At 37.1% G+C, this 16,661-nt stretch overlaps 1 pseudogene; it reads left to right on the top strand.

Moving 5' to 3' along the window:
• Window positions 1-455: 455 nt before the first annotated feature.
• LOC120003172 lies at window positions 456-555 on the top strand (annotated as a pseudogene).
• The last annotated feature ends 16,106 nt before the right edge of the window (window positions 556-16,661 follow it).

Raw genomic sequence — 16,661 nt, 5'->3', positions numbered from 1 at the left:
TGGTAGGGTAGGACTGTCTAAAGTTTTGAGAATTGTTCCCATTGTAACCTTGCCCAAATAGGACTTCCTTACAAGCCGGTAGAGCATTACACTCATTCGTCCTATGATCCCTACTTTCACACAAAGTACAAGCAACTTGTTCATCAACACCAACCACATTTATAGGGGCCTTTAGTGACTCTAAGGACTCCAATTTCTTGGACAACAAAGCAAGTTTAGCATGCACGTCATCATTTTCATTCAACACAAACTTGCCACTAGAGCTCGGCACAACATCATGTCGGGTTAGTGGAGGAGCTTCCCAAGATCGGGATTCCTCCGCCAACCCATCAAAGAAAGTGAATGCTTCATTGGCGTCCCTATTCAAAAAATCACCTTGAGTCATAGTGGAGACCAATTTCTTCAAAGATGGAGTCAAAGATTTGTGGAAGAAATTCACAATTTGAAAATTTTGAAATCCATGGTGAGGGCACATAAACAACAAATCTTTAAACCTCTCCCAAGCTTGGAAGATGGTTTCATGTTCTTTGCACTGAAAATTCATGATTTGTGTTTGGTAAGAGATGGTACGGTGGGAAGAAAAATATTTGTTGAGAAATTCTTCTTGCATTGCCGCCCAAATAGCAATGGATTGGGGGCGCAAGTTCTCAAACCATTGTTTTGCATGATCCTTCAAAGAGAATGGAAAAAGTTTGAGTCTCAAAATTTCTTGTGAGCATGTGACATCACCAAAAGTAGTACACACCGATTCAAAATCACGCACATGTGAATATGGTCGTTCCGATTCCATTCCATGGAATTTGGGAATCATTTGGAACATTGATGGTTTAAGGCTCATGTTTTGCTGGTTCGGTGGCATGATGATGCAAGAAGGTTGGGTTTGCCTTGCGGGATGTGTAAGCTCCCTCAAAGTGCGATGCTCTTGGGCTTGGGCATGAAGGTACTCCATAGGAAGAGGTGCATGAAAGTTTTGCCCAAAAGGCGCATATTGTGGCACTTGTGGCATTTGGTAATACATGGGATGCATATAATTATATGGGGGAGGCATATGGTATGCGAGAGGCATATTGGGAGGTGGGTAGACATTTTGTGGGGCAAATTGCGCCGCATTGTCTTGTTGAAGTGGTTGAGGTGCATTTTGCAAAGCATGCTCAACTTGAACATTTTGCAAATTTTGGGCATTTGGTGCATTTTGGGCATTGCCAATTTGGACATCTTGCCCTTGCACTGGATTCATCAATTCATCAATGTTCACATGTTGCAAAAGACGACGCAATGCATCAAGATTCATATCACCCCCACGTACACTCCCCGCATCACTCACATTTATATCACCACCTATCCCATCTCTATTAGACCCATGCCCACTAACATTATCTCTAGGTTGAGACATGATGGCAAGGAACAATAGCAAGTAGCTCAAAAGATGACAACCAACCACGTCAAGTAACACAAGATTTTTTTCAATTAATGAACAACCAAGAACAATATTAAGCAAGAACAAGAGCAAGGAGAGGAATAGAGCAACAATCAACCTTAGGAACAATAACACACCAAGATGTAGCAAGTAGTGATAAAAATAAAAATGCGCAAAGCTCTCTCAAACAACGCAGCACTACCAAGCAACAAACAAGGTGGCATCCATCGCCCACAGGAATCTAAGTTAGCCCCATCCGCCAAGTTCTCCTCACAAAATGTGTTTTTTTTTTTTCGCTCTTTTCAGAAACTACACTAAATCAACTACACTAGAAAGCAAGTAAAAGGGAGGAACGAAGTTACCCTTGAAGCGTGACCGTGCTCCTTCCTTATTTGATGGTGTTTAATAGCATAAAGCTAGCGTCTACAAGCCACCCAGCTCCTTCTTTGACACTCGCTTCCCCGGCAACGGCGCCAAAAACTTGACCGACACCAAAGTGTGTGTGTGTACTTACCCCAAGTGTTGAGTATCGTCAAGTAATAAACCGGTGAGTCCGGTATCGATCCACGAGGAAGCAATGCAAATTTGAAGTGAATGATCTGCGAATGACTAGCTAACACTAATAAACACAATGAATATCAAATAAAAGCAAGTAAAAGAAATGGGCCGAATGACTCGGTAGCATGAGCGATTTTGTAATCAAAGTAAGCACAAATTGGATTTAAAACAATTAATTAAAAACCTAGTCTCTAGTCCGTCTCGGTGGCTACTCGGTTCTCATACTCAAGGTATCATTGTAAACACACACAACCATACACAATGCATTTTGTGATACTATCAATCATGCATATGCAAAGAGAATTGGGATATAAGACTTCAATTCATACATGTAGGCCATCGGGTCTCTTTATCTACGATGAACGCAAATGGATAAACACCTAATATTATGGATTAATGTTCCCCCTTGGGGCTCGGCTTGGCTAGCACCCTAGTTTCACACTCAAATATCAATTAACCATAACTCTCCCATGCACATTCCTAAATTAACCCAAAACCCCATCATCAATACACATAATTAATAGCTATGCAATGAAAAACTCAATTAATTAAGGAAATCATGCAATGGGTTTAACAATTCTCAATCGAACACATTAGATGCAATCCCTAGACTAGACAATCCAAGAATACAATCAAATATGTCATTCCCATAGATCCAATCACACAACTATCACGAAATTAAAAGAGAGAAATCGAAGCTACGATTCTTTGAGCATACCTTGAGTAATCGAAACCTTACACCCACCGTTCGGGACTAGAAACTAGAGAGGGAACTTAGCCACTCATTATAATGAGAATAAACATCAATTTTATAGATAAAAACCAATGCTGACAATCAAGATCACAAGAACTAAGTAAAACCCTAGAGAGAGAAAGAGATAGAAAAACAATGGAGGCTAGATGTTGTGTGAGATGAATTATGAGAAGGAAGAAGAAATCTTAGGGTTTTCTCCTCCTTTTACCATTGAAAATACCTAACTACCCTTATACAAACGTTCCCCATTGGTTACATACATGATTTACCCCAAATGCCCTTGAAATTTTGGTGCAGAAAATTGTAGATCCGCGGTAGGTGTCCGGACTGCTTTGGAAGGTGTCCGGACACCTGGGCTTCATCAAGTCTTCGTTATAGGCTCTGTCTCATTTTTCAAAGGAAGTGTCCGGACACCTAATGTGGGTGTCCGGACAGTAAGTGTCCGGACACCTTGAGAGGTGTCCCGACACCTCACAGCAAAAAGTGCCCAAAAAGTGCTCCAACTTGCCCGAACAAGGTCTGATTCCTACAAAACCAAGGGGAAACATTCGTAAGTGTAAAACTAAGCTAAAATGCAATCAAATACATTAGCTAAGTGCTAGAACATCCTAATTAAAAGACATTGGAACCTCAAAATAGAGGTCCAATCATTCCATTGCTGCTCCTTTCTCCCCTTCCGTTTCTTTTTCTTTCTTTCTTCTTCTTTGTGTTGTGCTGCTGCCTTGCTCCCTTTTTTTCTTTAACTCTCACGCCTCTTTTTCTCTCCTTTTGTTTTCTCTTCTTATTTTTTACGGCTCCCCCTCTTTGTTTTGTGTCCCCTCTCAATTGTGTCTGTATTATCCTCCCTTAGCTCCCTTATATAATGCCGTACCACCTCACACAAAAACCCTATTTCTACTCTTTTACCAAAAAATCCCCTTAAACCTTATTTTCTTTTCTCTTTAGAAACCCTAAGAAAATTATCCTTTTTGTATTTTTTATTCCTTTTGCAAAACCCTAAAAAGTTGTTACCTTTTCCTTTTTAAGGTTTTATTTCCCAAAATATTTTAATTTCCTTATTTTGTAGATAATTTCTAGGGTTTGGTTTTATTGGGCTAATATTTGGGTATTTGTGGGCTTAAGGATCCAAGAAACAAACTTTTGAATATCCATGGGCTTGTGGGTCAAGGAAATGAGTTTTTACAGGCTTGTGGGTCCAAAAGTGGCTTTTTGAATTTTTATGAGTTTGCGGTCTCAAGAACGGACTTTTGCATTTTTTGTGTTTTTCTATTTTTATTTTTTGGGCCGGATGAAAACCGGTTACTACAATAGACTTATGTATGATAAGTGCTACCGGCGCTAGTTTGGTTCATTGATATGTGCGTTGTAAGTATAGATCATGGAAATTGTAATGGGATGGTCTTCCTCTATATATTTCATTTGGATCGATAAGCAGAAATAGATTTATTTTTGACTCGTAGGATATAATATTTTTTTGTATATGTTGTTTTGGATAAACTATTTTATTTAGTATTTGGTGATATTGACTTTTATATGAGGTGTTGATGTAATAATTCTCGTAAGTGTACAAGAGTCTACGAATAGTAAAATGTACGCAAGTACGAGGTCGATTCCACGGACACAAGTTAATCTAATTGTTGTATCTAACTTAATTAATGAATTGCATAAAAGTAAGAGAATGGGAGAATGATTGATGTAAGCAACCTAAACTAATAAAGAAGCAAAATTCAGAATTTTGTCACCGAGATGAGAGAAGCCTAGGGTAATGATTTCACCTAGCAATCATATCACAAACATTCAATTAATTAACAAACAATTATGGTTCCAATTCAAGGGTTGATTCTTTCTTAAATATGTTGGTTAGTTCGTTCGTGGTGTCAACAAATATTATTAACAATGGATTAATCATGTTCGGTTCGCAGTTTTTAACCCAAGACTAATAACTCATTACGATCTAATGAACTCTAACAACCAATCAATCCCCTAAATCTTGTTCATGGTAGTTGACAATTGATTTCCTTAATTCCGGTTGCACTAAGACACATGAATTCGGTTTGTTCCTTAGTCCTAGCTAGATGAGCCTAATTGAGCATTCAATTGGTGATCAAGCAATCAAACAAACAATAGACTATAAACATGATAATTAAAGACAATAATCATTTAACTAAAATCTTGCATTCATCAAATCAATGTAATATTCATACTAGGCTACATCACACTTTAACAATAAGAAAAATTAGAGAAGAACAAAAACAAAAGTAAAAAGTCAGAGAGAATACTACTCTCCAACACTCCCCAAAAACTGCTGTCCGTGCCCTTATATATCTTAAAAAACTTCCTTCATTTGATTTCCTTGTCCAACTAGGATTCCTTCAATTGCTCTTATTTCGGTCTCCTTATTCTGGCGCAAGTCATATCCTTATTTTGAGCGCAAGACAGCTGCCAAAGTATTCCTTTTTCAATGCAAAGATGAACCCTTGTTTTACATGCACTCTCCTAATACCAATCGGCTTCCTTTCCATGCACTGATTTCCTATTGAAAGTCAATACCAAAACCTTGTTTCAGTATCACACGTGCAACTCAAATCTCTTGCTTCTAGTGCACTGCCATTTGCTTTGTCTCAACTCTCAAGGGTTTTATTTCATTTAATAGCCAAATGTCCAAACCCTATTTTGTCATCACTTGTAAATACGTTCTAATGCAAGAGCCGCCCCCAAACTTTCATTCATGATCTCTTCCTTCAATTGCAGATAACCGGCCCTCCTTCAGTTTCCTTGAGCCGCAAGTCTTCTTTCCCATATTCGTATTGGATTCATCCCAAAGCAAGTATTGAACTTGGGTCTAAAGAAGACTTTTTCATCACTTTTCTCATAAAATATTCTGAAAATCAAAATAATGAGAAGTTATGTAGAATCCGTGCTTAGTTCAACTAAAAAAGACAAAAACAAGTGTAACTTGAGGTATAAAAATATATAAAATATCATGCTATCAAGTGTTCTTAGTTTTTTATTTTTAACTAATTACAACGATTCATTTTTCAAAGTTAGGAAACTTTCTTACTAACAACAATTGATTTCTCAAAGGCTGGACCTCGGGCCTGTGCCTGGGCCTGGGCCTGAAAGAGATCTAGATCGATTGGTTGAATATGTCTTCTAGGTCTTGCATGGGTCGAATTTGGGAGGACAAATCTGTGTGGATGATGGGCCCAAAACGGAATTTCTCTCATAAGGACATTAAATAAGGGCAAGGTTTTGAGATTTATGTTGTATTTTTCGTTGAGGGAAAAAAAAATCTAATGCGATCCCAAACCATAGGTGTAACCTTTCATCTCTCAATAAAATAATAAAATTGATCAGACATCTTAAGGAATGTTCCAATTCTGTAGTTTGGAAAATTGGTGTTGTTGGACTTGAACGTCTTTCTAATTTCAGTTTTTGGCATGACTAATCGTGCATCTTAAGAAATTTCTCAATTTTGTAGTTGCAAAAATTAGTGTTGCTATACCTAAACATCTTTCGAAGTCTATTTTTAGACATGGCTAAATAATTTTATTTCCATTATATGTATTGATAATTGAATTTTGTATTGGATATGTCGTTATTGAATTTTCATTATAGAGCAAGGCCAAACACTGCCACAGGTTCCAGGACTTCAAATGGCATTGAACAACACGCCAGCCAAGGCGCTGACTACATTGACATATTTCTCTATTTGATGAGTGAATTAAAATGGTTAATTGCCAAACCCTAAACTTCATGCCATAAATCATGAACACTAAATTGGAAACCCCAAAATATAAACCCTAAACCATAAACATTAATTGTTAGATCGTAAATTCTATCTCTATACCATAACCATACATTGTTAACCCTAGCTAAATCTTAAACAATAAACCATGGAACAAAAAATGGAAAGTAGTAACGCGTTGGGTAAAAAGTGCACTTGGCGCGGTTATTAGGCTTAAAGTTTTTTGATGTTTTTTAAAATACGGAATTATATGAATAGTGGATAAACTCCATGAAAGAAAGACTAATGATTCATATAAATTACTTAATGGTAAATGTCCCAAATTAAAATAATCTGGTCTAAGATCTGATCTAAGTGTTTAATATTGCAGGAATCAACATTCTAATTCATGAGTTTGCAGCGGAATAGAAATGGAAGATGGTAGATGAGGAAGAAGATGAGAGGAGAGAGAGTGAGTGAAAGTCAAGATTTGAAAAATGTATTGTTATTCAAACAGCTCAACTTACAACGAGTATAAACCCTTAAATTTATACATACTTCACCAATGGCTATGGTGATGTAACAAATGCATTGTCAATGTCAGACAAAGAATAGAGTAGGGAAGTTTGAAATAAAGAAGGAGATGATCAATACAATACGTATTGACAATCTCTCTAAAAAGATGGACCTAAGAGAATAACCCAAATAAACTAAACAAAGCTCTCAAATGTGGCCCAAGAAAAGAAGCTCAAAGAATTGTCTTCCAAACAGATCGAGGATATCTATAAAGGGCGAGAAGAATACTCTCGATAATCTTATCATCCCCCCTTCAAGATCAACATGGGGAGTATCCATGTTGAGCTTGGAAATCAGAGATTTGATTCTGTCAACTGATAATGGTTTGGTGAACAAGTCTACTGGTTGATCGTCCGTCTTCAGGTGAGCAAGCTTTATTAAACTTGTTTTCACTTTCTCTCTGGTAAAAGTAAATCCAATTCGATGTGCTTCGTTCTTCCATGAAAGACTGGATTTCTTGCAATGTATATTGCCGCCTGATTGTCACAGTAGAGATGCATTGGTTCTTTGACTTTTATCCGTAGTTCTGTGAATAATTTCTTGATCCATGCCAATTTAGCTATCAGTCCTGCCATAGCCCTATACTCAACCTCTGCAGATGATCTAGAAACAGTTTGTTGCTTCTTTGATCTCCATGCAATTAACGATTCACCAAGTTTGACACAGAATCCTGTTATAGTAGATCTTCAAGTGTCTACATATGACCCCAATATGAGTCACAAAAACCTTGAACCTGCATGTTGTTAGTCATAGGATAGAATAAACCATAATCTATGGTTCCTTTAATACCTCAACAAGCGATGAGTGGCATCCATGTGAACATCTATTGGTGCCCGCATAAACTGACTAAGGGTATTCATAGTATAAGTAATGTCAAGTCTTGTTAGTGTGAGATACATAAATTTACCAACTAATTTCCTGTATCTAGCTGGATCATCTAAGGGCTTTCCTATAGCTTTACACTACAATAAAACAGGATTTTAGTGACGGAAAATATTTCGTAGCTAATATTTTATTTTACGACGGCATATCTTTGACTTTCCGTAGTCAAAGTCAAAAAAAAATTTTGCTAGTTAGTGACGGAAATTTCCATCACAAAAAATATTCGCCACCAATTCCGTCACTATTTTAAGCGCGAGTTGCCACACTAATTAGCAATGGAATTCAATGACGGTTTAGCAATGGAAACAAATGCCGTCGCTAAATTCTGTGACGGAATGACATTTCCGTCACTAAAAAGTAACATAATTTTTCACCATCTTAAATTAGTGACGGACTAGACTTTCCGTCATTATTTTTAGCAACAGAAAAGAAGTCCATCACTAATTCCGTCACTATATTACCGTACTCTAACATACTGGTGCGGAAATTATTACAATAGACCTTTATTTGACATTTTTAGTGACGGAATTTAAATTCTGACACAAATTTTTTTTGTTCTCCCTCCCTATAATAGGAAAATATTTTTTCATTATCTTAAATTAGTGACAGACTAGACTTTCCGTCGCTATATTTAGAGACAGAAAATAACTCTGTCACTAATTATGTAACTAAATTGTCGTACTTTGACATACTGGCGCGGAAATTACCTTTATCTGACATTTTTAGTGACAGAAATTAAATTCCGTCACTAAATTTTTATTATGACAACATTTCTTAGTACCTCCAGTGTAGTTTATTCTTTTATCTCTCTTTTATTATTCTCTCCTTCCTCTACTTCATCTTCTTTGCTACCTCCCTTCTTCCATTCACATTTGATTTTCTATTTACTATGGAAGTGCCCACGCATTGTACGTGGATGTACAATAGAGTTGGACCCAACAGGGTGGAAATTACTGAAGAGTTCTTGAATGGGGTGGAGGAGTTCATTACTTATGCGTCTGGAAGAAGGCCAGAATTCAAAATACAGAAACAATAAGGTGTTCGTGTGTTAGGTGTAAGTGCACAAAATTTCGAGGGTTGGATGATATAAGGATGCACTTATACAAAAAAGGTTTTCAGCCCAGTTATTACTACTGAACCAGTCATGGTAAAGATATGTCGAGCACGAATATTCCCCATGTCGCAATTGTCAATGAGCAAGAAGCGCAGAAAATTATTATGGGGAAAGCAATGATCGGGCTAATTTCAATCCATATGAGCAGATGATAATGGACGTTGTTGGATCGTCGGTTGGGGAGGAGCTCTTACAAGGAGATAATTACAACCAGTCGTTCGTGCCCGATCAACCTAATCCCGAAGCGCAAAGTTCCTTTGACATGGTGTATGTTGCCTAATCTCCATTGTGGGATGGATGCGAGTCACATTCGGAGTTGTCAGCTGCGGTGAGGCTTTTAAGCATTAAAGCTGACTATAATATGTCATAAGGTTTTTCCGATGACATCGTTCACCTTATGAAAGAAACGATGCCTGCAGATAATAGGATGCCTGAAACTTTTTATCAAGCCAAGAAGTCAATGTCTAAACTCGGACTTGGTTATCAACGAATCGATTGTTGTCCAGACGGTTGTATGATATACTATAAGGACGACGCACATTTGTCGCAGAGTAAATTTTGTGGGGTAAATAGTTATAAACCTCGGAGAACTGGACGTGAAAATTTCAAGGAGATTCCGGTTAAACGTATGTGGTACCTACCACTAATTCCAAGACTTCAGAGACTATTTAGTTCAACAGTTACAACAAAAGAGATGAGGTGGCATTATGAGCATCAAAGCAAGTCTGACATCCTATGTCATCCATCTGATGGAGAAGCATGAAAAAAATTTGACAAAACATAGCAAGATTTTGCTTTAGACCTACACAGTATAAGATGAGGTTTGTGCGTAGATGGTTTCACTCTTTTTGGACAATCTGTTAAGAACTATTCATGTTAGCCTATCATTTTGACTCCTTATAATTTATCGCCTGAGATGTGTATGAAAAGGGAGTTATGTTCTTGACAATAATCATTCCGAGTCCTCATAATCTGAAGAGTAGAATCGATGTTTATCTTCAACCCTTGATAGATGAGCTCAATAAATTGTGGTGCGAAGGTGTCGTAACATACGATGTTTTCATGAAAGAAAATTTTATTATGAGAGCAGCGTTGATGTGGACTATCAATGACTTTTCTGCCTATGGTTTGCTGTCTGGATGGATGACCTAGGGGAAGTTAGTATGTCCTTACTGCATGGAGTGCTCTAAGTTGTTTACGTTGAAAAATGGTAGGAAAAATTCATGGTTTGATTGTCACAGACAATTTTTCCCTATGACACATCCTTATAGGCGGAACAAGGATGCATTTTTCAAGAATCGAATGGAGAAATCACAACCTCATCCACGTTTGTCTAGAGAAGCAGTGTTGGCACGAGTTTGGAACTTTCCAACGATTATTGAGACAAGGCCATTATCATTGTCGGGATATGGCCAAGATCATAACTGCACAAAAAAGAGCATCTTCTGGGATCTGCCTTATTGGCGCAAAAATATTATACGAAATAACCTAGATGTCATGCATATTGAGAAGAACTTGTTTGACAATGTTTTCAATATGTGTATGGATTTTAAGGAAAGAACAAAAGATAATGCTAAGTCCCGACTAGATCTTTCACATTATTGTAAACGCAGAGCTTTAGAGTTGGTGGAGTATGACAACGATAAATCCTTCAAACCGAAAGCATAATTTTGCCTCAACATGGAGCAAAGAATAGCTTTTTGTTCTTGGGTTTCTAATTTGAAGTTGCCAAACGGTTATGCATCAAACCTAAGCAAGTGCGTAGATATGAGGGAAGGAAAACTGTTTGGGATGAAAAGTCACGACCGCCATGTTTTCATGCGGCGGTTGCTTTCGATTGCATTTCAAGCATTGCCTGAGCCCATTTAGGCTACATTTACTGAGTTGAGTCACTTTTTTAGAGAGATATGTTCGACCACATTGCGAGAGAGAGTCAATTGAGCATTATGGAGGACAACATTCCTATGATCCTTTGCATGTTGGAGCAATATTTCCCCTATCATTCTTTGACTCGATGGAACATCTATTTATACATCTACCATTCAAAGCAGGGATGGGTGGACTAGTACAATACAGATAGATGTATCCTTTTGAAAGGTATTCTTTAATTCATATTCCATTTATTATATAAATTATGATATTTATTGACACATTTCAATTAAATTTTATAATAGGTTCCTTCACTTCTTAAAGAAAAAAATTAAAAATAAAGCTCGTGTGAAAGGATCTATTTGTGAAGCATATATAGTTGAAAAGACGTCGACATTTGCTTCGTATTATTTTGAACCACATGTGAGCTCTCGATGAACAAGAGTAACTAGAAATGATGATTGGGGTACATCCAACCAGGAAGTCCCTATAATTTCAATATTCAATCAACCTGGTCGTCTTGTTGGTGCTGCCGGTAAGCGATACCTCACTGACAGAGAATACAATGCTACAACATTGTACGTGTTTTTGAATTGCGATATTGTGCAACCATTTCTAGAGTAAGCTATAATTACTTTTGCCGCAATTTGTAAAGTAATCATATTTAATGTGACCATAACGGATGTCACTAATTTATATGTGTTGCAGCTTGTACACAGATTTTGTGCGAGCATCAGTACATATGTTGAATGATGATGCAGTCGATTATCAGATTGAGATAGATTTTGCATCATGGTTTAGACAATACGTAAGTAGCGATTTAATATAATAACATCACACTTTTTATTTAATTACGACAATACAAGCTGATGAACTTATTATTTTTCATGATAAAGGTCCATGATCCACAGAATAGGATGACCAATGAAGCAGTACAAAATATAGCATATGGACCGTTGAGAAGGGTTGAGTTGTGGCATATATATTATGTCAATGGATACAAATTCGACACCGATGCGTGTAGTGAAGGCAAGTCAACAATCAACAGTGGTGTATGCATACGGGGAACCAATTATGGACAATCAGAAAATGACTACTATGGAAGAATTAAAGAGATTGTACAATTCAAATTCCCAAGACAACCGATAAAGAAAATTGTTCTCTTTAATTGTGAGTGGTTCGACCCAACTCCTACCATCGAGGTACGCGAATCAATAAACATTATGGGCTTGTTGAGGTTAAATGCAAAAGAAGGTACAAAAAGTTTGATCCATTTATAATAGCACAACAAGCGGAGCAAGTATACTTTGCTCCTTATCCAGAAGGGATATGTGATAGAGCATATTGGTGGGTCGTGATTAAAACAAAAGCCAGAAGCACAATTACTACACCATCAGCACATGTAGATTATGCCTTCCAATTAACCAATTAAATTCTCTAGTCGATAATGTTGTTGAACCTGAGGAAGTACAAGTAGAAAACTCTACAAGGCAACTCTTGGTTGAGAAAGATAATGATGCTGACGAAGAAGAAGAATTTGAATCTTATGATTTGGAGACAGAAGAAGAGCCCGAAGACTACGATTAATGTAATGAAAAGATTAACAACATTTATGTAAAAAAGTTATTAATGTATTTGATTTTTGATTTGCTATATATTATATTTACTAAAAAGTTTATTACTATAGATATTAACGGCAGCCATTAAGTATTTGCTATATATTATATATGTAATTAATACAAAATATTGTATACGTAATTAATATAAAATATTGTATATGTAATTAATACAAAATATTTACTAATTCAGTTAAACAATGACGGAATAGCGATTTCCGTCAGTAAATAATTTAAATAGTGATGGAACTAGCCATTCCGTCACTAAATATTTTAAATATTGACGGAATTTTACATTCTGTTACTAATTAAATTTGAGTTAAATAGTGACGGAATAGCGATTTCCGCCACTAAATAATATAAATAGTGACGGAACTTGTCATTCCGTTACTAAATATTTTAAATAGTGACATTCCGTCACTAATTAAATTTGATATAAACCCAGCAGTTCATTTGGTATTCTCAAATCTCAAATACCCTAATTTTATCGGATTGTGAAACACCCTCTGCTGTCTCTTAGGTCTGGTTTATACCTTTCCCTTCTCTAGATCTCTGTCTCTGTCTTCAGATGCCACCGAATCAGAATCAGACTCTTCGGACCTTGTGTCAGCATCTTCATCTTCTTCGAACCCTCCTTTTTGTCTTGATGGTTCTGTCCTTGGTCTTCCTTCTTCCTAACTCAACAACTCCAGTTTATTTCATCCCAAATCGGTCGAATTAGCTTCCTTCCTAACCTAAAGTGGGGAACTGCAGCTACTGACCACAGACTCACTGCCCCCACTACATCCACACCTCCACCACTACCCACTGCTAGGAGAGTCGTTCAGACGCATACCACTGCCACTTATGCTGTCGCTGCCACTATTGCATGCAGTGTCGACCAATTCAACAATGTAAGTCTACCCTACCTCTCTCCTCTCTATCTCTAACTCTACCTATGCCGCCGCTGCCACCATTTCAAATTTTCTTTGGGATGTTCCTTTTTTTTTAATCTATAGTTAAGATTTATCTCTTTGTCTGTCTAAATTACTTGCAAAACTTGTTCATATGGAATCTGTAGCTACAATGTTTTTAATATTTTAGTGGTGGATGTCTGGTGATCTTTCGAGGGAGCATAATCTTACTCCATCGGGTTGAGGACGTCGTCGACTTATCCGTGGTGGAGGCAGTAGAGTGCCACTGGGTCAAGAATCCCCTCACAACACAACCTCATCCCCTTCATCTGTCAATTCGATGCTGCCACCCAAATGTCACCTCCTTAGCTATATCCTGAGATGTGGGCACCAGATCCATTATCGCCCCTATTCCCGACGACCCAAAACACTCCTCACTTGCCCAACACTCCTAACTTGCCCAATACCCCACCTGCACCCACCTCCCACATCTTGACGATGGACACGTAGTCTGTCGGAGGCTCCTCGTCTCGACAAATTCCATCGACCAATTCTGGAGGCAATAAAACATGGATACGACCATATTCAGACTCTGGGTAAGTGCATTGTTCCTTAATTTTATTTTCTATACATTAATTATAGAGACTTATATGTCACTAATATGTTCTTATTTTTATTTGTTAGATTTGAGCCATCTAGCGTTCACAAGACAATGAGTACAATCATTAAGGGCAAGTTCGACCATCTCGCGAACACATGGAGGAGTGTTCCTAGTGACGTCAAGGAACTTTATTTTCAAGAGTTTAAGTACCTTGCATAAATTGTATAATTGTTTGTGTTTGCCTATTTTATTGACTGGAATATGAACAAAACAGGTAAACATAAATGAGCCATGGCTAGTATAAGTGTATGTCTGTAAGTTTTCAGTTGTTCATATAGAAAGAGCACCAGAAATGAGCTTTAAATGGTTTTTGTTTGTTTTCTCTGCTTTGGAACTTCCAACCTACCTGTTAGCATGAAGTATTTGCAAAATGCTTGTGATATTGGAATGGGCTAAGTACTGCTGTTGTTGAGTGTTTGAACTTAAAGCCGCTCTTGGTCTGCCTCAGTTTATTTGTGAGATACTAGTATGTGGTCCTTGTAACAACTTTTTATTACTGGACAGAAATGATACTGATGATGGGAAATATCTTGAGATCAGGTTTGCTATTCGTGCATACTACTCGAAAACATGTTCTTTGTTTCGGTCAATGTTGCTATTTACTGTTAGCTATAGAATGATTATCTCGCTTGGATGATATATGCTTTATTTTTATGATAATAGAGTATGTACCACCACCACTACCTACCAGGCACCAAATAAAATCATAGGCAGCTTGTAAAACAAGTTGTAGTCCTAAAATCAATTCATTTAACCAGGGATTAATCCTATTTGCAATGATTGAGTAACTTATGCAAAATATAGAGAACATTATAGTATTTGATGAATTTCTTTTGATGGCCCAATTGGGAGAATTGGATTGGAGGTGTCACTACTTATAAAAGTAGCTTACATAACTTGCATAAATGGGTATCTGGTAGTTGCAAAGAAAATTTTCTATAAGAAGCAGTAAGGTATTTGGTAAAAATTATTTGTGGGACGTACTTTTGCCTATGAAGATGTAGCACTTGTTTAAGAGTTTGGAGAGATTACATCTGACATAAATGACCATAAGAAGGTCCTGATGTTTTGTGGACACAAATGATCAATTGGTCACTTTATATAGGTCTTTTGCGGCCTTCTATGTAGTTATGCTGATAAAAAGAAGTTTGAAAATCAGACAAACCATTTTATTTTCATATGTTTTTCTGGTCAATTGGCTTATTGATTTTTTACAGATTGTTATATCTTTTTGGAGCTGTTGTAGTTGGCACGCTTGGTATCGTGGTTGATTATCCAATGATCTCACTTATTGCTCTCTTCAAAAGCCCATACTAGTATATGGACTCAGAACTGCAATGGATAAATTAAGCTACCACTTTTTTTTGTATGGGATTATATCATGGTACACATCGGTTAGATTGGGTTTTAATAAGTGATTTTTTTGCTGCATTATATAATTTGTTTGGAAAATGATTCAGTTGATCCGTGCATGTTTTTTTTGTTGTGGAGCTTTGGTGTTATTCAATAGGAATTGTTTTATTACTATGCCGCCTAAGTTTGCAATGACTCAATGCCAACTATTATATTTTTAATTTATATATGTTTATAGAAGAGATTTAAGTGGGATCCCGCCGATGATTGTGCAATAAGGAAAGTATGGAATAAAAAGAAGGGAGATGATGGAGAAGGTTCGAAATAAGGAAGATAAAGGTGTGTGGATTGAAGAGGGACCAAGAGCTGAACTTGAAAATTTTGGGTGGAACCAGCTTATGTGAGGAAAAGAGAGAAGGCAAAGATGAATCGAGCATCTGAGACTAACGGGTGCTTAAATACCGATGACTCTCTTCCACACACCGATTATTATAAGAAATTGATAAATTTTATAATTTTAAATCAAGTTTACGTTTTAAATTGCTTATTTGCTTTAATTCCAAAATTAACTTGTCTATTTTAACTTCATTGTAGGAAAAAGAATATGGTCGGAAACCCACTCGAGCGGAGGTATTTTGTCGCACCCATCTGAAAAAGAGCACTCAACAATTTGTTGAAAATTGAGCAGCTACAACATATATAAGTATTATAAAGTTTATTAAAATCAAAAATTAATATGATATTTAAATCATATGATGATCGATATTTGATATTATTACTTTTTTTAATATTGATATAGGATGAGTTCAACATGTTGAAGGAAGCCCAGTCCAGTCAAGCATCGGCCTCCGGAGAGTCATCTTTTGAGCTGTTGGATGAAGACTCATTATTCCTGAAGGCGGCTAGAAGGGTAAATAATAAAGGCCGAATCTATGGGTTTGGACAGGATGCGCGTCTTTTGCATTGTTCGTCTTCCTTCAGTGGAACATCTGCATCACAACTAAATTATTTCCAGCAGGAGATGGAGGATCGTGTGGCTGGGATGAACTCCGAGTTACAGGATCAGTTTACATATCAACGAAATACAATCAATACAATACGAGAGGAGTTGTAGTTTTATAAGCAATCCTCGGAGACGCAAAGTCAAATGATGCAGCAACAAGGCCGGAGGTTGGAGGACCAAGACCAAATGATTCAGCATCAAAATCGACAGATGCAGCATCAAAATCGAATGATGTAGG

Source organism: Tripterygium wilfordii, chromosome 7, assembly GCF_013401445.1.
Source record: "Tripterygium wilfordii isolate XIE 37 chromosome 7, ASM1340144v1, whole genome shotgun sequence".
In the NCBI taxonomy this organism is placed as follows: domain Eukaryota; kingdom Viridiplantae; phylum Streptophyta; class Magnoliopsida; order Celastrales; family Celastraceae; genus Tripterygium; species Tripterygium wilfordii.
This window is presented reverse-complemented; position numbering and strand designations above follow the sequence as displayed.